At 43.8% G+C, this 26,661-nt stretch overlaps 1 protein-coding gene across 4 annotated transcripts in view; it reads left to right on the plus strand.

Moving 5' to 3' along the window:
- RBM23 (RNA binding motif protein 23) overlaps positions 1 to 26,661 on the plus strand; it is a 1,244,959-nt gene that overhangs the window by 115,928 nt on the left and 1,102,370 nt on the right. The window contains exon 2 of one of the 4 annotated variants that reach the window (XM_069633850.1): positions 8,076 to 8,149. The exons of the other annotated variants lie outside the window; for them this stretch is intronic. The gene's annotated coding sequence lies outside the window, so the exon portion shown is untranslated. The remainder of the gene's footprint in view (positions 1 to 8,075; positions 8,150 to 26,661) is intronic. 4 annotated transcript variants of the gene reach the window in all.

The raw sequence follows: 26,661 nt of genomic DNA on the forward strand, positions 1-26,661 counted from the left end.
GCCAAATTTAAGCGTTGTTTTGGAGACTGATCCTGCGAGGCCGCGTCATGGGTGAAACAAGCTGACCGGTCATGTGACGCAGCCTTTGCGGTTGCACAGCAGAGACAGCAGCTGCATCTCGTCGCCATGGCAAACGCCAACGCTCCCAATGGAGCGCAGCCATGCTGCGAGAAGATAGAAATGCATGCCTACTGGTGTGACTGATGTGGAGGGCCCGATGCCCCCTAGATGTGACAGGGAACCAGATTTAGCACCAACCCCGCCGCTACTAGAACCTAAAACCCCTCAGGGAATCCAGCCAAAGAACCCTTGACCGCCACTGTTCACCCTTGGGGCTGAGAACCAACACCAAGCCAGAACTAGAGCCAGTGACGAGAGTGCCAGGTGCTGTCGGACTAGCAGGGCAGCATCGGACGTCGCCCCAAAGCGGAACACACTGATACAACAAGAAAGAGCAACGGTGGATGGGCAGGTAGCACAAAACAACCGAAAAAGCTAAAGATTGCCCGCTGACAAAACTAATACTAACACTTCACCCTCTGCACAAACCACTCAGATACTACATTACAGACAACCAGAAATCCTCAGCACAGCAAACCGCACATACCTCTCAACACCGTAACAACGAAACATAGCACAACAAACCTTGCACAACACCACATGACAATTGCCTCCCGAATCTTGCACTGATGCTCAGTGAACGGCCCATCCGAACTGAAGTTGCCAACAGCGCATCACAGCTCCCTTGCTCTTCTCCCGCTACTCCCACTTACATTACCCCGTACTACTTTTTTTCACAGAGCCGCCAGATCGCCGAGTGACCACGCAAGTGGCACCTACGCACGGTATAAAAACCTTTAACATTAACCTTAAAGTGAAATGTGGTTAGGATATTTTGTATCCTTCTAACTTTTTCTTTTGTAACTTTGTGGTTACAATTACTGTGTGTCCAGGATTGGCTGGTGACCGCTTTTCTTCCGTGTTTGATGTTTTACTCGTGCATTTTTGTATTTTACTACTGCATAATCCCATAAAGAGTACCATAACTCTAAAATGGCTGGGTCACAAGATTTTCTCCACTTTTTGGGCCATTTTGTACTTCTCCTTCCTGCCTTCTCTCTTCCTGGAATTGCCATTTATAGAAACCCCTTTCCCGGGCATAGCTCCTGCTTTCTTGCACATGCAGCCCCTGTAACTCAGTCTACCAGACAAAGCCTAGATGTAAGTGGGCCCACCAGCGTAGTTGCTGACAAAATCTGAGTAATCGGGGAACGTTAAAATATGAGGGGAAGTTTAACGTTTAGAAAGGTTTCTCTCCTGGTCCTACCACTCTAGGAAAGGCAGAGAGGGTTGGGAGATCCTCAACCAGACCATCACCGGACTCAGTGAGGCCAGGGAGAGGTGGGGTGAGGACTAACGCCCATGCAACCATAGGGCAATAAAGGGAAGTTAAAGTTCTGTCCTCAGACACCCCCAACACCCTTCCCCGGTCCCTGTGGGAGGGCAGGCTCCCTCCCAACCCCTCCTTATCGTGTCTGATGGCAGCAATGCAGCGAGGGGACATCGCCGCAGCAGGAGCATCTCCACAGCCTGAGGAAAGTAGCTGGACTCACTAAATCACCAGGGACCTGTATTAGGAAAAGACACCAGGGCAGCAGGCAGGCCTGCAGGCATACATGACTTCTGCAAGCATTTACATGCTACACGTCGGGAATTCAGCAAGAAGATGTACCAGCCTTACTGCCCCTATGAAGCCATCCCAAGCTCCACCCCCTGGAGACAGGTAGTTGATTCGCTAAAGTAAGTTGTCCAATCCAGGGAGGGGGTGGGGTATTTAAGGAGGCGTGTGTGAGAAAGGCTGCGTGTGGGTTAGTTTGGTGTAGACAGGAGTTGGTGGGGGATGTCTGAGTAACCAGAGGTGGCGAGAGCAACCAGAGTGCAGAAGCTGTTGGCGAGAGGGGGGTCAATGGAGTATTTGTGAGTGAGTGGAGAGTGTGAGGAGTAGAGGTAGAGTAGTAGCAGCAGGGCGGTAGTTGTGGCAGAGGTGGTAGTTGTGGCGGAGGTGGTAGTAGTTGCAGGAGTAGTAGAGTAGTAGCAGATGGTAGTATGTCTTAATGAGTGGTAGTCTGAGTAGAGAGGGAGTAGAGGAGGTGAGAGACAGGTGTAGCAGAATGGGGTAGTAGCGACAGGGAGTGGAAGAGCATGAGTAGTGGTAGGAGTAGCGTGAGGAAAGGAGAGGTGGTAGTAGTAGTGCAAGAGGAAGCCAGGAAGAAAAAGGGAGGAAAGTATAACAGCAGCAGTCTCGGGGAGTGGTAGTTGATGGTCAGATTGATAGTAAGAGCAAGAGTAAGAAGAGAGGTGAGATCAAAGGGTGGAGGTAGAAAGGCGAGTGAGAGATTGGAGGGATAGCAGCGTGGTGAGAGAATATCTTTAGAACCCAGGATAGTCAAGGGTCAGGTAAGTACGTGTGTGGAAGGAGATTGATTGACACTATACATAAGAAGGTACCATCCATAACTTCCTAGAGTAGCAGGCTAGGTTAGGGTAAGATTAGAAAGTCCCTAAGGAGGGAGTTGACCAACGCGTTGGGGAAAACCCTTTCAGCCTTAGTCAGAAGCATCAGACAGAGATCACAGTTGGTCAACTACCAACGTACCCGTTAGGGATGCCTGGGCTTAGAGAGGGGGAAAACAGGCGGGAATGAGAAAGAGAGAGGGGGACAACCCTAGCAGTAACATCCCAAACCGGGGCAAGACCCTAAATACCTTTGCCCAGAAGTTACAGCCATCCTGTCTGTAAAGATTTTTAAATAAACACGCTTGGAACGTATCTGTGAGTCATCTTGGTTCTTTGTGGCAGGCCGCCATGGCGCACAGCTTGCCATTAAGAGCTACTAACCAGGGAGATTCTAGTGACGACAAGGTAAATCCTTTTTATACCTCTATGCATATTTACAGCAGTGTTTCGCTTTTGACAAGAGTATCGGCCCTGATTTCTTTAGATTTATGTGCCCTCTCACATGTCTCCTGTCACAAGCTCCCAGGATGAGAATGGCTGCACCCTGGAAGGTTGTATAATTTACCCTCATACTGCATCTGTACAAACAGGATATGCAAACACTTGAAGGGTGATGTCTGGTGAAAAGGTGGAGTTATGCCACTCTGCTCTCTTCCAGGGTCTAAGGGGAGAAAATACAGTTATCCCTGGATCCCACCCTTTTCGGATCCCCTCATACCACCATAGGCTGTTTAAAGACTAGAAACCGTTGTGGGCACACACTACAATTTAGGGCCAGTTTCGATGGACCAGGTTATCTGCCTGGTGGGTAGTCCGCGACCCAGGTAAAAAGACCCCCTACCCCCAGAAAAAGACCACAGGTCCCTGACCCGCTCGAAGGCTAAATGAGTAGGAGATCTGTAGTGAATGGAAGACCAGATTCTGGGTTACCAATCCAGGTCACAGTTCCAGACACAAATCCAGGAAATACAAGCCAAACTCAGAAGCCAGGTAAGAGCATTGTGTTCCAAAGAGGTATCCAGAGATCGTAGTCCACTAAATGTAGCAGAGGTTACAAAGTATATTGGGTGCATTTGAGATCTGGATACTGCTCACCAGGTAAAACGAGCAGTTGAGGAGCACACTCCTACTAAGACGCGGGCGCTTTACATCTGCGTCAGTGGGGTTTGAATGCCTTCCTAGTTCTGGACTGACTGTGTCCCTGGACCAAGAGATGGCACGGCTGCTTAGGCTACTGGGGCCTTTAGTCCATGTCCTGCCGTGGGCCGCCTAGCCGACATGGCAGCTGTCAGTGACTCCACCCCCAATACCTGGGGCGTTTGCTTTGGGGCCGTATCATGGTACTGCTGTTGTATACTGGGGTTTTGGAAAGTTGTGGTTCATGGTAACCTTCCTGATCCCTCTTGAATTCTCGAACAACTGGTTCAGTGGTAGATCAGGATGATGTTTCCATCTTGGCCAAAGGCACAATCATGGAAATGACTACCCAGTCACTCAGCTTGGCTTAATATTGCCATCTTTTAGAAGTAAAAAAGGATCACATGCTTTGATGGGATGATAAAATGATGCAGGCTGACACACTGCTTGTTTTATAGTGTGTAGCCTCACACATGCAGACAAGTTCATCAGTTTTCATGGATCCAAGAAGCTAACAAGTCCCACTGGTTTCCCACTGTCTATACCTTTCTAACACTATAATTTTTATTTTTATTCGTTTTTCATAACGCGCCTAATACCATATTTGAGCTTGGTTTCTAAGCGTGTATCCAGGATTCGAACCTCTGTTGCTCTGCGTGGTCTGGCTTCCAAGACCAGCGCATTGCCCCTGTGCTATTCTCCATTAACAAAGCCTATTTATTTGCAAGGCTTCTCAGCAGAGGAAACATGAAACTAGTGGGTCCCAGCCAGACTCGCTTCTTCTCTATCCTCCAGTACCATTGTATCGGGAATTCTTTTCCCAACTTAGTTCTTGAGCGCTTAGTCTCTCCTGATTTCAAATTTCTCTTTGCTTGCTTCGGGGGCCGCGACTTGATCATCACACGATGTGCTCCCCTTTCTTGTGATTTGCTTGTGATTACTGGGGAGGCAGCCGAATACAATTCCTACCACGCAATTCACTTTACTTGAATTGTCTCTAGTCGCTTGTGATGCAGATGATGCTCGCATACACTTCACTTTTTTTGAAACAGGTGTGTAGTAGTTTGTGATGTAATTTGCATGTCATTTCTTGGAAGTCGCTTGGGAGGTAGACTGTTTCCCCCTATCCAATTCACCTTCCTTGAAAAATGTACTTTTCTGGAAATGTGTCTGTTGCTCACCTAAGTGTCTATGGACTCATGCAAGGATTTTGTTTCTTCGGCGGAATGGGTGGGCACGCTCTTCTTGCAGTCCTTGTACCCCTGGTTGCTCCCACACTTCTAGAGTCTTGTTTCTGCCTCCTGAAAAATTCCTCCGGTGTGGCTTTATCTCCTGAACACTGTTAATCCAGGCTTTGCCCCCCAAGTCCTTGGTAACTCCTCTACTGTGCAGGACTGCACTAATTCCTATAGTGTGTGTGGAAAACCAGAGGGTGTTTCACAACTAGTGCCTGGGATCCTGTACTCAGGTGGCCAGGGAAAGGCCACTGCTTTTGGATCCCGACCCTGGGGATGGACAAGCGAAGGAGGATCACCTGAGTAGGTGGGTCCTCTGGGAGTGAGGGAGAAGCCCCTAATGGTGAGACAGGGTATCCCCCTTTTTCCACCACCCATCTAACCCCTATCCCTGATTATTTTATGGTAAACTAGAGCTCCCATAATTCCTCCTCACTTTACTTTGACAACAGTACTGAGCCGAGGAAGATGAGGAATATGGTCAGAAAGATTACCTCCACTGACTTGCATTGGCTCTGTCCCTGTAATGAGGCCAGGCAGTCAGGTACGTAGTCCTAACAATGCACACCTGCCACTTGTTAACAGTCCCTGTCAAAATAAAAGGTGGCGGGCACAGGCATACTTTGAGCGAGGCTGGGCATGAGAAGGAACAGCTCTTTCGGGGCTGATGCGAATCAGGCTGTGGTGGTTGGAAGGCCAACGGGCTGATCGGCAGTTGTACGGATTGAGAGCGAGCCAGGCGAGAAATGCACGCTTTCGGGAAGTCGTAAGCGTTTCAAGGCTGAAACAGAGTGAGCCGAGGAAAGAAACCTTCAATGTGCATGAAGGCAGCTTGCAACCCTCCCGGGTGAACGGCAGAGTTGGGGGAAGAGCAGAGGAGTTGTTGCTAACGGCCTTGACTGCTGCATGAATAGATGAAAGAAGACCAATTAACGCGACTAGTGAGTTATCAAAGGCAACAAAAGTCTGGTTTCTGTAGGAAAGAAAGTAACCGCGATGAGGAAAGAAAGTTGAATAAGAGGAAAGCGAAGTATGTGAACTCTGAATATGCCAAGAGGGCAAAGTATATGAATTTTGGAAAAAGCCAAGAAGGCAAACTAAAGAGAATAGGAACTACAAGAACTAAGAGGCCTTGGTGAAAAAGAAATACCAAGACGTATTGGTGTACCAAGAGAGAAAAGTAAAAGGAATAAGTGATTACAAACGGCAAGAAATATAGCTGATGACGAACTTGAAAAAGACCAAGAGGGCCAGATAGAGGATAAGAACTACAAGTACCAGGAGACATTGGTGATACAAGATGAGAAAGAGGAAGGAATTGCAGAACTTTTGAAAAAGAGGTCTAAGTCGTTTTTCCGAGGTCTATGTAAAATTCTTGCAGTTTTCGGAAGTCTTTGACAGTGAAAAAATAACTAAGTTAAAATGTTGGGCAGGGAACCCCCACAAAGGAAACAGGCTTGAGCCCTCCAGAGGGAAGCCTGTGCAGAGCTGTGATGTGAACAGAGTATTGATGACTAGGCTATCCTGGGGCTGAACGTGGGGAAGGGAGTTGTTACATAAGCCATTCTGACATTTCTTTCGGGACACTATTTTCCTTTTGTATTCCCTTAACACATTTGCCATTTTGAGAAGGAAGGCAAGGTTAGGTTTTATTACTATAGGCCATTTTAGTTTGACTAGACTGACTTGGACCTGTTTTATTTGTTTAATGGTAGAGACTGCCCCCATTCTAGAGTTAGCGCCAGTTAGGAATTCTACCAACCCAAACAAAATAATAAATAAAGGTTTTCAAAACTTGTATCCATTGTGTTTGTGTCTACTGCTCGATACCATGACTGCCTTACATGAGTTTGTTGCTCTCCCTAAACAGTAATTACCTCTACCTTGATTTTACTGCCCCCAAGCACACCAAATTAATTAATCATACCTGTCGACGAGGCGGTCCTGTTTTCCCTGGATGGGCTACACATTTCTTGGGTATTGTCCCTCGCCAATTGGGTGGGTGGAGTCTAGCCTTGGTTTCCACTGAGATGCGAGTGGGTAAGAGGAGGATTTAGGGCTGTTTCTTCTTTGCAGGCCATTTACAGAGACTAATACATCACAATGAGCATGAGGACTGTAAAATATCTACAGGCAGTAAATGGTTTGGTGGTGTTCGGCCACTTCTAGGTGGAGGCAGGCTCCGCTGAGGTTACACCCTTCATCCAGGGTATTGACTTTCGTGATTATTCTTAACTTGATAAGATTGCTGATCAGGGGAAGTGCTTTTCCTGGTTGTCTGCGTTAATCATGCAAGGAACATATTTTAACCCTGCCAGAGTGCACTAAGCCCTTCATACTTCATAAACCGTTAAGTGGAGTTCCTTTACATTGGGTAATACAACACCTATTGTAGTGATTAGAAGCGGGAGGAATCTAGCATTAAGTGCTATCTAAAACCTTTCAATTTGGTCTACAAAATGTGTACTGTCCATTTGTGAGTAGAACATTGTGCTTGGATAATAAAATTGGTGTGGAATGTGCATCTGGAGAACTGCCATTGATAAATGTAGGCAAATTACATATATACCTTTTTTTATATCTTGAAATTCTTCACCCTTTTTTGTCAATCTTTGAAGGATGCTTACCTGAGCATTTCAGTTGCTTATCTCCACCAAGACCTTTTACCATTCAGCCGGGAGGTAAGAGGTTGATGGTTTCCTTGTCTTAACTTCAGCCTGTAATTCCTCCTTGGAGTTTGAACAAAGTTTTTTTTCCAGAAATGGTTCAGACTTTTTGGTTTACTTCTGCAATCGCCTCCTAAAAGCTCAAGACCAGGAGTAATCTCTTAGGCTTCTGAAAGTGTCATCTGCTATTTTTCAAACGGTTGGCTGTGTTGTCCCTGGCGAGGCCACAAAATGTGCACTTGTCACTAGCCATTGGGCAGCGATAATCGATTCTTTGCAAGTAAGAAAAAATGGTGTGCTGTCTGCAAGTGCTGAGATGTGGAGAACTGAGAGGGCGAGGGACTTTTAATGGTAGCTTGCAACTCGAAATTTGTCTGAACCTCTAAAATGTTTGGTGATGCTGTCTTTGCTCTCCTGTGAATTGAATAGCCCACACCATGGAGCTGCCAATGCCTGAATTTTGTAAGACGGGGCGCAGGCGCCATAACTACTGTTGTGTGTGTGTTTTTTTTTCCTCCAGGTAGTCATCTCTTGCAGTTCTGATGAGACAACTTGGTCAGCTATACTTTAAAATCCAAATAGGCCATAATCAAGGTAAAATAATGCTTCCTGTGTAGTGTAGCAAGTCTTTGAAATTGAACAATGTTGGCCTCTGTGTCAAGCTGTAAAATTTAGTTTCTCCTCAGATTTCTGGGAGGTGATTCTTGATTTTATGTATTGCCTGTGGTGAACCAGAAGGAGGAGTTGGACTCACTTGACCGCTGCTCCCTCTGACCCCTCCTTCCCACCTCTCTTATCCCTAAAGTTTACCCTCTCCTGATAACTTATCTTACCTCCTTTTTCAACATCTGTCTCACTACCGCCACCTTTCCTTCTGCCTTCAAGCACTTAACTATCATCCCAATCCTGAAAAAGCTCTCAGCCAACCTCTCCTGGCTTCCAACATTCGCCCCATCTCTCTCTTACCCTTCCTATCCAAACTCCTTGAACACCTTATCTAATCACAACTCTCAGCCTACGTCTCCAACCTCTCTCTCCTCCCTCCTACCCAATCTGGGTTTCACCCCCACCACTCCACCCCGTTCTTAACTCCCTCCTCACTGATGCTACTCCAAACACTCTTCTGTCCTTATTCTTCTTGACCTCTCAGCCGCCTTTGACACTGTAGATCACTCTCTACTTCTTGATTCTCTCTTCTCCCTTGACATTAGAGGCTCCGTCCTCAACTGGTTAACTTCATATCTATCCAACCGCACCTTTGCAGTTTCTTGGGGCGGCCGCATCGCCCCCTCCTACTCCCTCGACTATGGTGTACCCCAAGGATCCGTACTCTGCCCTTTCCTCTGCTCTCTGTATACCTCCCTTCTTGCCCCAATCATCTCTTTTTTTGGTGTATCTCACCACTTCTATGCCGACGACACCCAGCTTTTCCTCTCCTTCTCATCTTTTACCTCTAACATCCAGGATAATCGCTCATCCTGCCTCACTGCCATCAAATCCTGGATGTCCTCCCACTCTCTTACCCTGAACACTGACAAAACCGAAGTCGTCTTCTTTCCTGCTAACTCCCTGACCTCCTCCCTCCATTCTTTTTCCTCCCTCCCAGCTCCCCATCTCCCCCTTCGCCCCCAATCTTGGTCTTCACTTTGACTCTAACCTCTCCTTTACTCACCACATTTCCCTTACCTCCTGTGCCTGTCGCTTCCATCTTTATAACACGCAAAATCGGACCCTCCCTTACCTTCCACGCCACTAAACTCCTAATATATTCCTTAAGCTTCTCTCGACTTTTCTACTGCTCAGCTCACCTCTTCGTACTCCCTTTCTCACATCCAGCCCCTCTCAGATCCATCTACCATTCAGCCATTCACTCTCTCTGTCTTCTCTCTCTTCATGACTCTATCTCTTCTTCCCTCTCCTCTGTGCTGGCTCTCCTTTCACTCAACTCAAATACAACTTCCTCTTCCTTGTCTTCAAATCTCTCTATGGACTTGCCCCACCCTACCTTACCTCTCTCCTCTCATTCTACTCTCCCCCTCGCCCGCTCTGCTCCGCTGATCATTTCCTACTTACTGTTCCACCTGCACCTTGTGCCCCATCCCGTATCTGTTCCTTGCAACTTCTTGACCCACTTCACTGGAACCTTCTCCCTCCCCCTATCCGCTCCATCACTACATACTCCTCCTTCCGTACTTCTCTCAAATCCTAACTACTCTAACCTCCATCCTGACAGTTCTTTACTGTTTTCTGATATCTGTCCTGCACATGTTTATTCCGATTGTATCATGGTAAATTGTCCCGTATATTGTTCTCTGCTTCCTGATTCATGCTATAGTATTAACTTGCTTGCTTGCTTATAATGTATTACCTGTTGTTTCATGTAAAGGGCTTTGGCTAAAAGCGCTATATAAAATTCAATAAATACAAATACAAATTTAAATAAAAAGAAAACCGCTTATCTGACTCTAAAAAATAATGGTGCTCATCAAATGTCCAAATTAAGAGTCCTCTGTCCAAAACCTGCTTGCTGTCAGGCCCTACCACTTAAAAAAAAGCATAGCAAAAATAGACCACAGCCAATAGCCTCTCCATTCTGGTTTTGCTTGGCCAAACTACTTGGGTTTCCTCCCAAAGAAGGATTTTCCAATGGTCAAAATTCAAAATACAGTTCTCCAGTGTAAGAAACCTGAGGGTGTTCTCCCAAGTAGATCCTGGGAACCCCTTATTCAGGTGGCCACGGAAGAACGGGCCCTCTACTATCCCAACCCTAAGGGTGAACAAGCGAGAGAGGATCACCTGGGTAAGGGAACTCAGGGTTATGCTCAGGGGAATGCCCTAGGTGAGATGCGGTACTATGCAGAGGAAGGAGAGGCGAACAATGTCCTTGAGGTCTTTATAGGCAACAATACCTCTGCCCCGCTTACTCTCCTTAAATTTCTCCTGTCCGGATACAATGATCCCTCCGGACTGAACCAATCCCCTAGGATCCAGCACCCTGTTGCATCCAAAACCTCTCTCTCCCAAAGCCCCTGTTTTCCTGTGTCTTACCCGCATACTCCCGGTCATTCTTTTCCACGCCCATGTAGTCACTATTTTCTGCACTCCCCATCTGCTCAGACAAAACACTACTGTTTCCACAATTCCCCCCTGTTTTCTTCATACTAATAATTCTGGTAATTCCTGTTTGCTGCACAAACCCTCGTACTCCTTTTAAAACCCACCCTTCCGGGATCACCAAAAACCCCTCTAAAAGGAGGAGGGTAACTCCATATAGCACCGTTTCCCCATCCTATCTTGTAGGACAATCTGACACGCCAACCCCTCCCCTTTCCAACATGAACACTGTTTGACCCCATGAAAGACAACAGATTAATATGCAACCTGTTTACCTCACATGTCCCAGCTCAAGGGTCAGGCAAAGTCAGGCAATTGACCACAAAAAAACCACCCACACACCCCCAGGCCGCACAATGAGACAGCTATCAAGACCCGGTAGTTCAAGAGGAGGAGAAAGGCGGCAAATATCGAGAGGCTGTCAACGAGGGACACAACCTTGCCCTTTTTGACGCAGACCAGCAAAATCTCAACAGAGGGAATCGTAAAACCGAGGACAATAGCCCCAGTGTGCTGCCACAGATGTCAACGGTACACGGAGTGTGTTGACGCTGATAAGCAGGAGCGAGGGAGACTTCTACTACCATGGTAAAAGCCTTGACTCCAGTAACAAGGAAAGCCAAGCGGTTCATCGCAGCCTGTGAGTCGAGAGGGAGAGCTGATTAGAGCTGGGCTGTAGTGAATGAAAGTCGCAAAGTGGCAAGTTGCACCAAGAACAAATAACTGTAAAAGTGTTAAGGGGAGACCAGCTGCACAGGGAACCGGCACCATGTGGGTGCTAACTCGTGTGACTCTGGTCGATCCCTGTCTGAGTGAAACTTCAGATACCAGAAGGCTGTAAGAGAGAAGCCAAGTTAGGTCAAAGTGGTCATACAGGAGGTCAAGCAAAATACCTGTACAGTCGAAAGCCTTCGAGCTAAGAACTGTGTGACAGCAAGGGAAGTGAATCCTTCAAACATTGAAAGCAAATGTGAATGTAAAGTTGGCAAGAGTGAAGGTGGAAGAGGGATGCTGGCAAAGTCTAAAGCCCCAAGAAACAGTATGTTGACAAAGGTGAACCCGACCGAGGGATGTCCAATGGAACTGTTTAAAAAGACATTAAGATTTGTAAGTGAGAAGACAAGCCATAGTGAACCCGGATGAGGAAGGCTGAAAATTAAGAGGGGTCTGCGCCCGGACGAGGGGGACCTGGGGGTAAGCCAGTAGCACTCTGATCGAACTGTTGAAAAGACTTTGTATGAGAACGATAAAGGAAGATTTGTTGAAAGCCATAGTGAATCCGGTGGAGGGAGGCCAACAGTCGAGAGGGATCCGAGTCAGAACGAGGGAGATCCAGGGGTGAAACCGTCACCCAAAGTCTATTAAGAGAAGGAACTGTTAGTGATTTATGGCATATGATTTGTGAAGGGTCAGCACCCGTAAGAGGGGGACCCAGGGGTGAAGCCATCACTCAATGTGAACTGTGGAAACAAACAAATTTTGCTTTGTTACTTGAACGCGTCAGGCCCTTGAAGGCAAGAGACTTTCTAGAGAAACAATACTTGAACATCGAGGTTCCCAATAGACTGGAACAGAACTGTCGGCTCGTGCTGGGAAAGCTTGAGTGTGTGCTGTGCTCCAAGATCCCACCTTAACCTGTGCTTAAAACATGGGGAAGGAAGACCAGGCTATCTCATCCTGACATATTATTTGTGAACACTTCTTTCTTTTCTTGAAAACGAACCCACACCCTTTTGTTAGTTGTAAGGTTTGGCAATAGGTTTCTTAGTATAGGCCCTTTAATTTGACACAACTCTGCATACACTGCAAAACTCATCACCGCCTGCAAACCTCTACTAACCGTTGAGAACCGCATCACACTGGCCAGAGCCCTGATCCTCTCCAGGATCGATTATTGTAACGCCGACCGGCACTTAGCATCCCCAAATCAGCTCACATAATTACCACCAGAAGAAATATCCACTGGCTACCTGTCCGAGACCGTATCAAATTCAGAATACTCTCACTCACACACACATGCCTGTCCAACACTGCCCCTTGCTACCTGTCCAACCAAATAACCAAAGCACAACCAACTAGACCTACCAGATCAGCCTATCTAGGTCAGCTGACCACATAGAGATGCAAAAGACAAAAGGCAGGAGGCACAAGTTTCCCGGTTATCGCAGCCAAATATTGGAACGCCATGCCCCCAGAGTTCAGGACCGACCCTTCACTATGGGCTTTCTGCAAAAAACTCAAAACCTGGTTCTTCAATCAAGATATCAAAAACTACCCCTAGTCCACTCCGTATCCACTCATAGCTCCTTCAGTCGAAGCAACCCCAAGGGTCACGCAACCACTTTTACTATGCAACTACCATTGTACGTACATCTTGTTGTTGGATCAAGATGAACAAGCTTCTGAATGTAACCCTTTTGTATTCACGGGCTATATTTGACTAAGCTTGAAAGTAACAGGATGCAACCAATTCCTTATGCACAAGATTAAGACTAAGCTTGAAAGTAACTGGATGTAACCTATTTCCTCATGTACAAGACGAAAATTGTAACCGATTGTAACTATATTCTTAAGTTCTAGTGCCCAGATACCCAAGTACTACCTTATTTTCATTTGATGGTCGACGCCTGCTCCCATCTTAGATTTAGATTGGGCATTTTTCCAACCTGCATACAGTTTAATAAACACCCTTGAACTGTGATCATTTGTCTGTCTTTACTGTTGCCACTATGAGTTCCTTACACCAGCCTCTTTGCATTTTTTTCATGGCAAGTCGTAAGTCTTCACACACATCCAATGCCTTATGTTCTTTAGAGGGAAAAAATTATTTTCTTAGTTCGATTCCACCATTCTTGATCTTTTATTTGATAGTGTTCTTGTTTAGGGTTTGGGCAAGGCAAACCCACAGGTTCTCTCTGGTCCCAGTCTTTTCTGCTATGGTTTGTAGTTCTAAGACTCCCCGAAGCCCTCTTGCCCTTTGATGTGCTTACTTCAGCAGGGTCTTGATTGGGCATCTGCACGTGTCCAGCTTTCATGGTTTCTGGCTCCTATACCCTTTTTGGCTTCCCCAGCCTCGTATGTCAATGTCACTTAGTTCTCTAGGAACCCCCACCCCCAAAACCCTCTGGCCATCTGATATATTTAATGCAGTGGGACGTCGGTTGGGTATCTACCTGCAGTCGGCTTTAAAGTTTCTCAGGCCCTGTAACCCTTTTGGCTTCTCCAGCCTCAGATATCAATGTCACTTATTTCTGTAGGGTTTCCCAAAGGCCTCTGATATAGTTGGTGCAGCATGGCCTTGGTTTGGCGTCTGCCCGTGTTCAGTATTGGGGTGTCTCTGGCTCTCGTAACATTTTTGGCTTCTCCAACATTCGGGGATACAGCTGCTCGCCCCTTTGCCTGGTGTTACCTTCTCAGGAGAGTCCACTTTCCTTTTCTTGCCCGGCTCGGCATTCGGCACACTTCTCATACGGATGCCCGTGGTCGGATCTGTCCGCAGTGGTCTGATCTCTACATTGGTTAATGGGTGCCAGGACCACCACAGCTCTGGTGTGGTCGCAGGTGAGTTAGCCTCTCTACCGCCTCTGTCTCATTCTCGGCTTCCTTGCTACTCGGGAAGCCAGCCTTCCGGCGGCTTGCTAGCAATCTGGTTGCTCCCCACGCTACTGCAGGCTCTACAGTCTAGCATGGCTCCGCCGCTCCAGGTTGTCTTCCGATCAGAGACTCGCCTCTGTGTTAGGATTCTCTCTCCTCCATTCAAGGTTCCCCATCTTTTTATGTTAGTTACCAATAACAAAAGCGGTGTGTCGTTCCTCTTTGACTGTTGGGTTCATGGGAAATCCAGCATTACCTGAAGCCAAAGAGATTGAATTAAAGTCACGGCTATTTGAATCCAAACGCAAAGTAAGATTGGTCCTTTTGATTCCCATATATGCAGATAATGTATTCTTGATAGGTAGTTCCTCATAGGAATGGGAGTCTTTGTTCCCTAGAGGGGAGTCACTCCCAGTGAGGTCCCACTTTCCCGGACCCCTAAGGAGGGTCTTGCTAAGCCGATTCACCTCCCTAGCCTTAAAGGGGATGGCTTCCCTCTGGGGAGAAGGGACAAATAGTCCAGATTTGTCACATGCCCCAGATGAGAGATTGGGGATTATTTTGGGACACAATAACCCAAGGTACCGTTTTTTGTCTCCACTGAGCGCGGGAATAAATGCTGCGGAATGGCTTATAACAATGGGAGCATCCCTTCTCCCTCAATCACCAAATAGGGAGTACAGGTCCCCTGCTCTATACTTTACTCTCCAGGAGGTTCTAACAGCAATACAATTGCAGCACAAAGGCAAGGCCCTTGGCGCAGACAGCATTTCTATAGATTTTACAAAATGTGAGCCCATATCATGAAGAGCTCTTTTGACGAGACTCTTTAAACATATTAAGTTTGACCTAGCAATTCCTCAGTCTTAAAATAAGTTATAAATCATATCTGTCTCCAAACGAAAACTGGTAAAACCTAACGTTTACCTTTGTGTGGGCATGGGGTAGGCATTTGTCAGGTATCGCCATAACTAATATCTTGTCATACTATGGCAATAGCTGGAACATTGTGTGATTATTTGTATTTATTTGTATTCGTATTTAGTTTATTTGTAAAGCGCAACCAGGCCCAAAGGCATCCAGGCGCATATTCATGCATAGAACGTTACAGTCACAGTACAGAGCAAATGGGGGTGAACCAGCTCCACCTTTTAACAGAAGGATGCAGAGTGGAACTGGAGTTGCAGTAAGACATCATACGTAACCTACAATACAGGAATATACAGTGATGCACAGGATGCAGAAGGGAACTGAAGTCCCAATAAGACATCATACATACACTACAGTGCAAGAATATACAGCGAAGCAAGCGACCGTAGGGAGTTAGACAGCCGACCCACCGCGCAGTGCATCACATATTCTCTGTAAGGAGCCAGTATTTGGTTTTAATCTTGAAAGCTTGGACAGAAGGCTCAGTTCTGATGGCGATAGGAAGGGAGTTCCAGAGCTTCGTGGCCAGGACAGGGAATTGGGGATACTATAGCAGTGTCTGGTGAATGCATAGCACATATGAAACAGGTGGTGGTGCCGGAAACACGAGAACAACTGAAGAACAAGGCAAAGGATATTACATCAAAAATTCATTTTATTTTGTTATAAATTGTAAAAAAAATTTAATTGGTTCATTTTATAAAAAAAACATCCTATATAGCAGACATTCATACATTCATTCATACCAATACAACTCTAAAACTAGTACATTTACATTTGTTTTATAAAGGAAATATGAAGCAAATGCAACAACTGTTCCATTGTTAAGATAAAAATTACACTTTCAAGAAAAACAATTAATGTGATCAAAAGAAAGCAAACAGATACAAATTCAGTATAATGGAAATGTAAATAACACTTCCAATGTTCAGTAATAATAGTTCACTCCAGACAAAAGTTATCAACTATTAGTGCCCAGACTATTGATGCCAATATAAATGAGTCTTCTTAGTCAAACAGGCGTCTTAATACATAGTTTTGACTTGGATAGTTATCTGTCTTCATCAGGATAGGGATGAACCTAACAACATTTCTAAAAAGAAACAACAAAAAGAAAAGAAAAGAACAAAAATAAATGATACAGTTAAAATTGAATGTTAAAAATTCTTAATTCACTCAGTTGCTCTCTGTGAATACCAATAGTCCAAATATGGAGAGAGGACAAATTAAGTCATACTCTGAAACCAACCCAAAATTTGGCTAAATGGAGAGGGTGAACTCCAATTCATTTAAATGTTGCCCACTAAAGGGCAGTGCATATCTCAAAGGCCTCACATAGCGTCCAGACCTCCATCTGCCTCAAAAGGATAGAGAATTCAATGCAGAAGGAAAGAGAAAATCATTTCCCATTGGTGGGACACTGTAATTTCGTGTCACTGTATTTTCCCCAAATCTAACACCCCGCTCCCCCCAGGCCTCCATTTGGAATTCCAATCAAAAATCAACTAAAGTAATACCTGAAAACCATACACGAAATGGTAAAATTGTCTTGTCTTAACCAGCTTCTCCTCTGTGCTAGAGATGCTGGGTCAAATACAGGTAGTCCTCGTTATAAAGCACACTCCAGGGATATTGTAAACATAAAAGATCCCTAAAACGCAAAACATCAAAAGAACAATTCTTCTGTCACCACTGTATCATAATCCTACTTTGAGAATATTTGATGCAAGGCAAACAAACGCTACAGAAAATATGCCAAAGAAATTACCTCAATATCAAAAAGGATAACTCTCCTTGGCTTTGTATAGATGAAGTGTCGGCACCGTCTGATTCTTATAGAGGCCAACTTCGTAGTGATGAAAAAAGAGATAGACAAAAACTGAGGCCGCCGTAACGTCCCTTCTGTGTCGCAGTTCCTACTCTGCACGCGACACCGCTTCTAAAAGCGAAAACGAAATCAAACGTATTATATTAATGCTACAAAAGGAATTGTACGTGTAGCACTGAGGCTGTAGAGAAATGCACTCCAATGTGTGCTTTTCAATTATAAAACAGGAGAGACCACTCTTCTTGCCCAATATATGGGGCGTAACACTCCCAAACGTCTTCTGTGCACGCAATTCGAAGATTAAATGAGGCCGCTGTAATGTCCCTTCTATATAGCAGTTTCTACTCTGCATGCAGCACCGCTTCTAAAAAAGAAGCGAAATAAAACGAAAGGAAATGAGGCATGTTACGCCAATGTTGCATGAAAAATCATACAAGTCGCAATAAGGCTGCATGGAGAAGCACTCCAATGTGTGCTTGATAATAGAAGAAAGAGAAAGAGAGAGTTCAAAAAATATTATTTCAAAAAGTCACTCAAAGACCGCTTACCTCGCGCATAGTGACCGTCGCCCACGGTGAGTCCCGGCAGACTGAGGAGACCAGGCGAAAAACGCTAGTCCCTCTTTTATGTCGAGGATGTTAGAGGCATAGATACAAACAAAGGACCATTACCACGTATCCCCGATTGCAGACACAGAAAAGGGACCAACGCCGTGTATGCAACTATCGGAGGAAAGATATTTCTAACGCTCATGTATTTTCGCCACAGTATAGGCGTTTTGTCGCCAAATTTTAGCAGCTAAAAGGCAGATTAGTGTGCAAATAAAGAATATCAAATGCCCACATTTTGTGTGCTTCTTGTAGCCCAAATAGAGGGGAAGGAGAGGAAGACAAAACATCTTCTTCCAATACCCTCCTTATTTTTATCCTCAGGGATTTGCCCAGCAGGGGCAGATGCAGCCTTATCCACCTCCTGAACTCCCTTTTCCTCCACCTCAGACAGGCCCGCCCCCGTTAGGAAATGTATTCGAGACAAGGAGGAGGGCGTACAGAAGGTAAGCCCTCCGTCTGCGTTATACAACCTGTCAGATAAGAACTTAACACCTAATGAAGTTTCTATACTAGAAAAAGGGTTTTCTTTTATTCCAATGAAGGATCCTAGTAAAATGGAAGTAGAAGGCGAACTCAGGAACATGTTCCGTAAGATTAGACTTAAAGATTTCTTTTCTAATACTCAGATTCCTTCTACGGAATCAAGCCCTAATACGCCATTTAGACCCCCTTCTAAATTTACTCCTTCATTGAATATGATATCTAAAGAAACTGCTATTTTTGAGAAAGTGGTGCTTAGAGACTTCCATGCTATCTATACGAGCAAAGATAAGACTAAGCCGAAAAAATGCTTCAATTTCACCAAAGAAGATTGGGCAGTACTTAAGGAATTACAGTCAGACAGAACGATTGTGATAAAAAAAGCCGACAAGGGAGGAGGAGTTGTAGTTTGGGATGCTATGAAATATGACCATGAAGTTACTCGACAGCTCGAAAATAAAAAGGTTTATGTAAAACTACAAGGAGATCCATCCCCTAGGATTCGGAAGGAAATTGAAACATTGGGCAAAGATGCATTGGAAAGAGACATCATTACTCAAAAAGAACTTAATTTCCTGCTGCCCACTAATACCAGGACTCCTCTTATCTATATGTTACCTAGGATACACAAGAGTATGAGTGCGCCCCCTGGTCGACCTATTGTTTCTCTGAGTGGTTCCATTTTGGAACCTATAGGTCAATATTTAGATTTTTTCTTGAAACCATTGTCAAAAAATACACCTACTTACCCTTCGGACTCAACAGATGTTATAAGGTTGGTAGAATCTTTCCCTTTCAACAAGGACTACGACATACTCATCACATTGGATGTTGAATCGCAGTATTCTACATCCCACAAGGAGACTCCCTGGGGATTATGAAGAGATTTCTCCAAACTATAACAGATATTATTTCTGTACCTAGCGAGTTCCTGGTAAAATTATTAACTTTTTCAGATTCAAAAACACATACTACATGCAAATAAAGGGGACTGCAATGGGGGCATCTTTTGCCCCAAATTATGCTACCCTATATATGTGGGATTTTGAAGATTCTAATATTCTCACAGAGTCCAATCCATTTAAACCGGCTCTAAAACTCTATAAAAGGTACATCAACGACATACTTATCATTTGGGACAGTTCAAAAGGTGATTACAATGAGTTTTTCACTTGGATTAACAACCTTAATCCCAATTTGAAATTTACGATCCAGACCAGCAACAAAGAGATTGCCTTCTTGGATTTATTAATAAAAGTGGACGATAAGAGATTGGTTGTGGACCTGTACAGAAAGGACTCTGATAGGAATACAATATTGCACCATCAGAGTTTTCACTCTCAATCTCTGAAATCCAATATTCCTTATGGGCAGTTTCTTAGAGCTCGTAGGAATTGTACTAAAGTAGAAGATTTCATCAAGCAAGCCTCTATTATAGAAGAGAGACTATTAGAAAGAGGATACCCTAAACAACTCCTCAGACGCTGTAAAAAACGAGCATGTTACCAACATAGAGAAATACTTTTGGAAAAAAATGTTGTACAAGAAAGAAAGCTGAAAGATGATCAAATAGTGTGTGCGCTTACATTTAATTCGCAGCACAACCAAATCAAGAAAATCATCTCTAGCCACTGGCATTTGCTTCAACTAAATATGCAGAAATTACCTAAACCAATTTATGCATTTAAAAAGGGCAAGAACATCAAAAACTGGGTCTCTAAAGCAGACAGGAATCATCTACAAGATACACAACCCACGATTACTATGACTTGGGACATGTCCCCTATTGTTGGTCATTTCCCATGTGGCAATTGTTGCAATTGTTCTAGCACTTCAGCCACCTCCACTGTTAATATCCACGGGAGGGATTGGAAACTTAGACAACACACCACTTGCCTTAGAACTAATGTGATTTACGCTATTATTTGCCCTTGTAAGAAGGCATATATAGGAAAGACCACCAGAGCGGTTAAATTACGAATAGGCGAACATCGCTCGAAGATTAGAACCAAACAACTCAATGCCCCTCTGAGCATAACATTTTTAGGAATTAAAACACAGCCCAGAAGACCTGCAATGGTGGGCTGTAGAAAGAGTAGGCGGCACAGATAAGGCTAACGTGGCAACACGTCTTGCACAAAAAGAACAGTGGTGGATATACCACACTAATAGCCTTACTGTAGGCCTGCATCAACAGGAGGAATGGAGCTAAGTTTTTTAAAAAATAATATTTGGCCTTCATTCCTCAGTGCATTACCAGTACTATGTCCGGTTTTCTAACTTAATAACTGAGCGTATCTTCCAGATCCTGGCGATAGCGCACAGTTTATTTCATACATCTTTGTGTTCCTTTATCTAACTCAATGATGGTTCTGGGTACACATTATGTGTTTGGAAAACATCTATATTTGGGCTACAAGAAGCACACAAAATGTGAGCATTTGATATTCTTTATTTGCACACTAATCTGCCTTTTAGCTGTTAAAATTTGGCGACAAAATGCCTATACTGTGGCGAAAATACGTGAGCGTTAGAAATATCTTTCCTCCGATAGTTGCATACACGGCTTGGTCCCTTTTCTGTGTCTGCGATCGGGGGTACGCGGTAATGGTCCTTTGTTTGTATCTATGCCTCTAACATCCTCGACATAAAAGAGGGACTAGCGTTTTTCGCCTGGTCTCCTCAGTCTGCCGGGACTCACCGTGGGCGACGGTCACTCTGCGCGAGGTAAGCGGTCTTTGAGTGACTTTTTGAAATAATATTTTTTGAACTCTCTTTCTCTTTCTTCTATTATCAAGCACACATTGGAGTGCTTCTCCATGCAGCCTTATTGCGACTTGTATGATTTTTCATACAACATTGGCGTAACACGCCTTATTTCGTTTCGTTTTATTTCGCTTCTTTTTTAGAAGCGGTGCTGCATGCAGAGTAGAAACTGCTATATAGAAGGGACATTACAGCGGCCTCATTTAATCTTCGAATTGCGTGCACAGAAGACGTTTGGGAGTGTTACGCCCCATATATTGGGCAAGAAGAGTGGTCTTCTCTCCTGTTTTATAATTGAAAAGCACACATTGGAGTGCATTTCTCTACAGCCTCAGTGCTACACGTACAATTCCTTTTGTAGCATTAATATAATACGTTTGATTTTGTTTTCGCTTTTAGAAGCGGTGTCGCGTGCAGAGTAGGAACTGCGACACAGAAGGGACGTTACAGCGGCAACCGTTTTTGTCTATCTCTTTTTTCATCACTACAAAGTTGGCCTCTATAAGAGACAGACGGTGCCGACACTTCATCTATACAAAGCCAAGGAGAGTTATCCTTTTTGATATTGAGGTAATTTCTTTGGCATATTTTCTGTAGCATTTTTTTGCCTTACATCAAATATTCGCAAAGTAGGATTATGATACAGTGGTGACAGAAGAATTGTTATTTTGATGTTTTGCGTTTTAGGGATCTTTTATGTTTACAATATCCCTGGAGTGTGCTTTATAACGAGGACTACCTGTATTTGACCCAGCATCTCTAGCACAGAGGAGAAGCTGGTTAAGACAAGACCATTTTACCATTTTGTGTATGGTTTTCAGGTATTACTTTAGTTGATTTTTGATTGGAATTCCAAATGGAGGCATGGGGGGAGCGGGGTGTTAGATTTGGGGAAAATACAGTGACACGAAATTACAGTGTCCCACCAATGGGAAATGATTTTCTCTTTCCTTCTGCATTGAATTCTCTATCCTTTTGAGGCAGATGGAGGTCTGGACGCTATGTGAGGCCTTTGAGATATGCACTGCCCTTTAGTGGGCAACATTTAAATGAATTGGAGTTCACCCTCTCCATTTAGCCAAATTTTGGGTTGGTTTGAGAGTATGACTTAATTTGTCTTCTCTCCATATTTGAACTATTGGTATTCACAGAGAGCAACTGAGTGAATTAAGGTTTTTTAACATTCAATTTTAACTGTATCATTTATTTTTGTTCTTTTCTTTTCTTTTTGTTGTTTCTTTTTAGAAATGTTGTTAGGTTCATCCCTATCCTGATGAAGACATAGATAACTATCCAAGTCGAAACTATGTATTAAGAAGCCTGTTTGACTAAGAAGACTCATTTATATTGGCATCAATAGTCTGGGCACTAATAGTCGATAACTTTTGTCTGAAGTGAACCATTATTACTGAACATTGGAAGTGTTATTTACATTTCCATTATACTGAATCTGTATCTGTTTGCTTTCTTTTGATCACATTAATTGTTTTTCTTGAACGTGTAATTTTTATCTTAACAATGAAACAGTTGTTGCATTTGCTTCACATTTCCTTTATACAAAAAATGTAAATGTACTAGTTTTAGAGTTGCATTAGTATGAATGAATGTATGAATGTCTGCTATATAGGATGTTTTTTATAAAAATGAACTAATTAAAGATTTTTTACAATTTATAACAAAATAAAATGATTTTTTGATGTAATATCCTTTGCCTTGTTCTTCAGTTGTTCTCGTGTTTCCGGCACCACCATCTGTTTCCTATGTATTGTTTTACCTCTAGGTGTCGGGGTTTGGAGGTTCCCACTATTGTTTGTTTGAATGCATAGCACATGCCTGTACTCAAGCCAAAACTGTTTGTTTTGTCAATGCTTCTTTTTAACAGCACCACCATGCAAAGAACAGATATAAATCCTGTGGCTGAAGATATACTTGGTCAAGACGTTTTTTTATTACACTAGTAACGCATTTACAGCTCCAATTAAGCTCTCAAAAGACAACTTAGTAATAACACTGGTAGGCTAGCATTTGATTTGATTTTCTCCGATAGACCTAGCTCAAGAAGATCCCAGGAGCATGTGTTTTAGGCAGGGAAGGGGGCAGGTAGTGATGGGTAAGAATGGGCATAGGGATTACCATGGCTATGGGCAGTGAATCGGTGAGAAAACAAAAGCAATCCATACCAATACGTTATTCCTCCAACGCCATCTCCCTCCTAGCTGTACTTCAATGTAATAGATTTAGCTTGTAAGTGGCGTTTACGCACCACCTAACAGCCAAAACTAAAAAGGTCTTGATTGTGCCTCCACAAGTTGGCCCTATACTGTAGCGCTCTTCGTCTCTCATGCAAACGTTTTTGGGAGAGTTATTCTGAAATGTCTGATGATTTGGTGTTAAATAAAGCGGGGGGTGATTTCTCCCTGCCAATTGCCCTTCCAGGCTAATTATAGTATTTTTGATCAATGCCTTGGCTTCCACCTCCTGGTTGCAAAGACTTGCCACATAAGATGAGCCTAAAAAGACAGAAATAACTGGTCTTAAGTACTACATTTGATTTTGTGAGCCATAGCAAGTTGTGGAACTTTTTGATAATCTGTTTGTGCCTTATAGCCTATTCAATTTTATAGTGCCTTTTTATGAAGAAAATGTGGTCTCTTAGGGTGCGCCCCATTGTATCACACAGTCTAAATTGACTAGATGTGTGAGGAGCTCATTCAGATAAGGTTGTGCCCTTGCCTATCCATTTAACATCAGAGGCTGGATTCATGTTTAAAAGAGGCCACCTAAAGCATACTCAAACCTCTTACACCACTTCTGTTAATGACATAGTTATACGTGTGAGATGGTTTGCAGTTATGGGGTGTGAAACAATAATGAAAAAGTGTCCATTTTTTGTATTTTATCCGAATATGCCAATAAAATAAGGTTAAAATAATATTTTTTCATGTAAATGCTATGAACAAAATGATTGCGTTCTGAATTCGGCAAATTCCGAGCTTTCCACAACAGGTTGACTTGAGAAAAAAAAATCACACATTTACCTTCGTTTTTGTACGAGTTTTATTGATAATGTTTATACACAGAGCAGGGAACATTACAAACCTACCAAGTCCATTGTAGAGGATGACAATCGCATATAAGAAGAGTTCTTGATGTACACATGGGACCTGGTACATAAGTGAAACGCTATACACTTGGTATAGACGGAGAGCCACCATTTCTGAAACTGATGTATTTAGACCGAGCATTTACTGTTTCCAAAAATTAACAAGTAATCGAGATATCATAGTTACATAACCTAGACTTTAGTGAGCAGCATTTTACTTTGGACTGCTGAAGAATCAGTATTGGTTGACAATCTGTGTTCTTAGTCATCTGATTTGTTATGAGCGGGTGGTCACTTGATCAATACCTAGAGATAGTGGTTGAATTCGTAAGTATGAGCTGTAATGATGCCTGTGAAAGAGAGAGATGAAAAGAAGAGTTTGAAAGAGAATGGCGATTGGGAGATGAGTACGCTGAGATTCAGAGAGAAAGGGGTATCCTGGAGAAAGAGATATGGAGGGGGACCAGCTATAAGACAAGTTGCGCGTCCTATTGTGGGGGGGGGGGCTTTACAAAGTAATTGTGTAGTATAATCGCACGAGTGAGTGGTCGTTTTGTGCTACAGTTTTGAGGTGAACAGGTGAGATGATGTAATTAGTATGTCTCATGTAGCAGTGTGAGAAGATATTGATTTCCTGATTTCCCTTTTTTTTTTTACGTGCTTGCGCCAAACGGTTGAAAATGGTAGTAAAGGTATAGAGAAAGTTAGAAATGTGTACATTTCATATTCCTAGTACAGGGAGGGGTCATTTGCACAAATCAACAAAGAATAATTTTGTACCCATAGTTTCCATATTTTGTCAATAAAGTGACAACATGATAGGAAAATAAATTGTACGGTAAACATTTGTCCTTGTAACCTAATGTTCTCCATGCATATTGACAAAAGCAATGCAATGTTGCATTAGCAGTGAATCTGCAAACCAGCATTATGGTCAGCAAAAAAAACGATCCATGGTGACCAATACATTTACGCTGAATGATTGAAGTTTCGGAATTGCCATTTGAAAATAACAAAAATCAATTCAGTCGCCAATGTCAACCATACCATTTTTGAAAATACACAGGCTTGCGATTTCAGGGGGTAGGTCGTATGTGTAGGTCATAGAAATGCACATTGCCTAAACCAGCGACTGTATGTGGGGCAGGTTTGCGAAATGAAAGGGATTTGTAACATAGATCTATAGAAAATGCTAGAAAATCATATCTCAATGAAGTGCGAACAAAGGATATCCTACCAGTCTATGGTCATGAACTTCTCCGAATGAAAATGGTACCTCACCTGTCTAGGTGCACCCGCCAGACTGGAAGAGGGAAAGTGTAAAACATTGTTGCAATAAGCGTTCTGAGAAGACAAAAGCAACATTATTATTGCCCTTGTGGACAACCCACAGATGCAGGTTTGGGGCATGTCAGCACACATGGATAACGGGGAATATCGTACATTTCCAAAAGGAAGACACCCATGGGGAACAGTGGCGTATTTAGACTTTCTGCTGCCCTAGGCCCAAATAAGTGCATGCTCCCGCCCCCCAATTTTACTACACATCTTCCAGACTCTGCACCTTCACCAGATTCTGCCCCTTGAACAAAGTCTGTCTGTGTTGTCCAAACTACGCCCCTTGTCCCCTATGTTGGCTCCATAACATTAGAAGGATCTTTTAAAAAAAAAATAAAACATTTCATTGGCTTTTAAACATCAAGATTGAACATACAAGTGAGTACATGTTATATTCACATATTTACGATAAGAAACGGATTCGCTTGACCTGAGTAACTTTTTAACATCAATTACTTGTCTCGCCCTAATGGCGAGACATTATAAACCTTTACCCACCCCCCTCCCTTGATAGTGCTCGTAAGTCTTCCAGGTCCTTGGCGTTTGTTATGGCAGTTTGTAGTGGGCGACGTGATGATTGCCATTGACCTTTGTCTGAATTGTAAAATATCAAATTTATGCTTGTGACCGGCATGTTGGGCTGACGGCGTATCCTGTGCTGCACAGCTCGTAACCCAATAACATATTTTCTAACTTCCTTGGTGCGTCGAGGTGCTTGCTGCAGAGCATGTAATGTAGTGACTGGCAAAGTTGCTCCAGGTCTCTTCGTGTCGTGTGGCTTTGTCGTGGAGGGTTGCCGTAATTTTTTCCATTGTGTAGATGTTTGTTGCAACCTGTATCCAATCTTTCTTAACTGGGAGGTGTGGAGATTTCCATTTGATGACCAGGCTTGCTCTTGCTGCCAATAACAAGGGGATATCAGTCCTTTGGCTCTAATCCGTTCATCGTCGTCTTCTTCCAGTCCAAAGAGAATTAGAAGGGGGGGGGGATGCCTCTCTTTCTATGCCATCTATCTGCTTGATCCATCCGAGGACCTCTTGCCAGTAAATGCGAACCTTGGGGCAGTCCCACCACATGTGCCAGTAATCAGCTTCCATGCCACATTGTCGCCAGCATCCCAGGCTAGAAGTCTGAAACATTTAGAAAGTCTGCGTGGGTCATACTGCCATCTGTGGAGCAGCTTTATAGCATGGAGCTTCTACTGTGCTGCAATTGATATCCTGGATGGTGTTGCACAAATTCTGTCCCAGGCCTGCTGATCAAATTCTCTGCCGAAATCTCTCTCCCATCGCTCTTTAAGTCAGGGACTTGTGGGTTGTTCTCTGCAAATCAAAGCATTGTA

This window comes from Ambystoma mexicanum, chromosome 13 (assembly GCF_040938575.1).
Source record: "Ambystoma mexicanum isolate Mex_15411 chromosome 13, UKY_AmexF1_1, whole genome shotgun sequence".
Lineage (NCBI taxonomy): Eukaryota > Metazoa > Chordata > Amphibia > Caudata > Ambystomatidae > Ambystoma > Ambystoma mexicanum.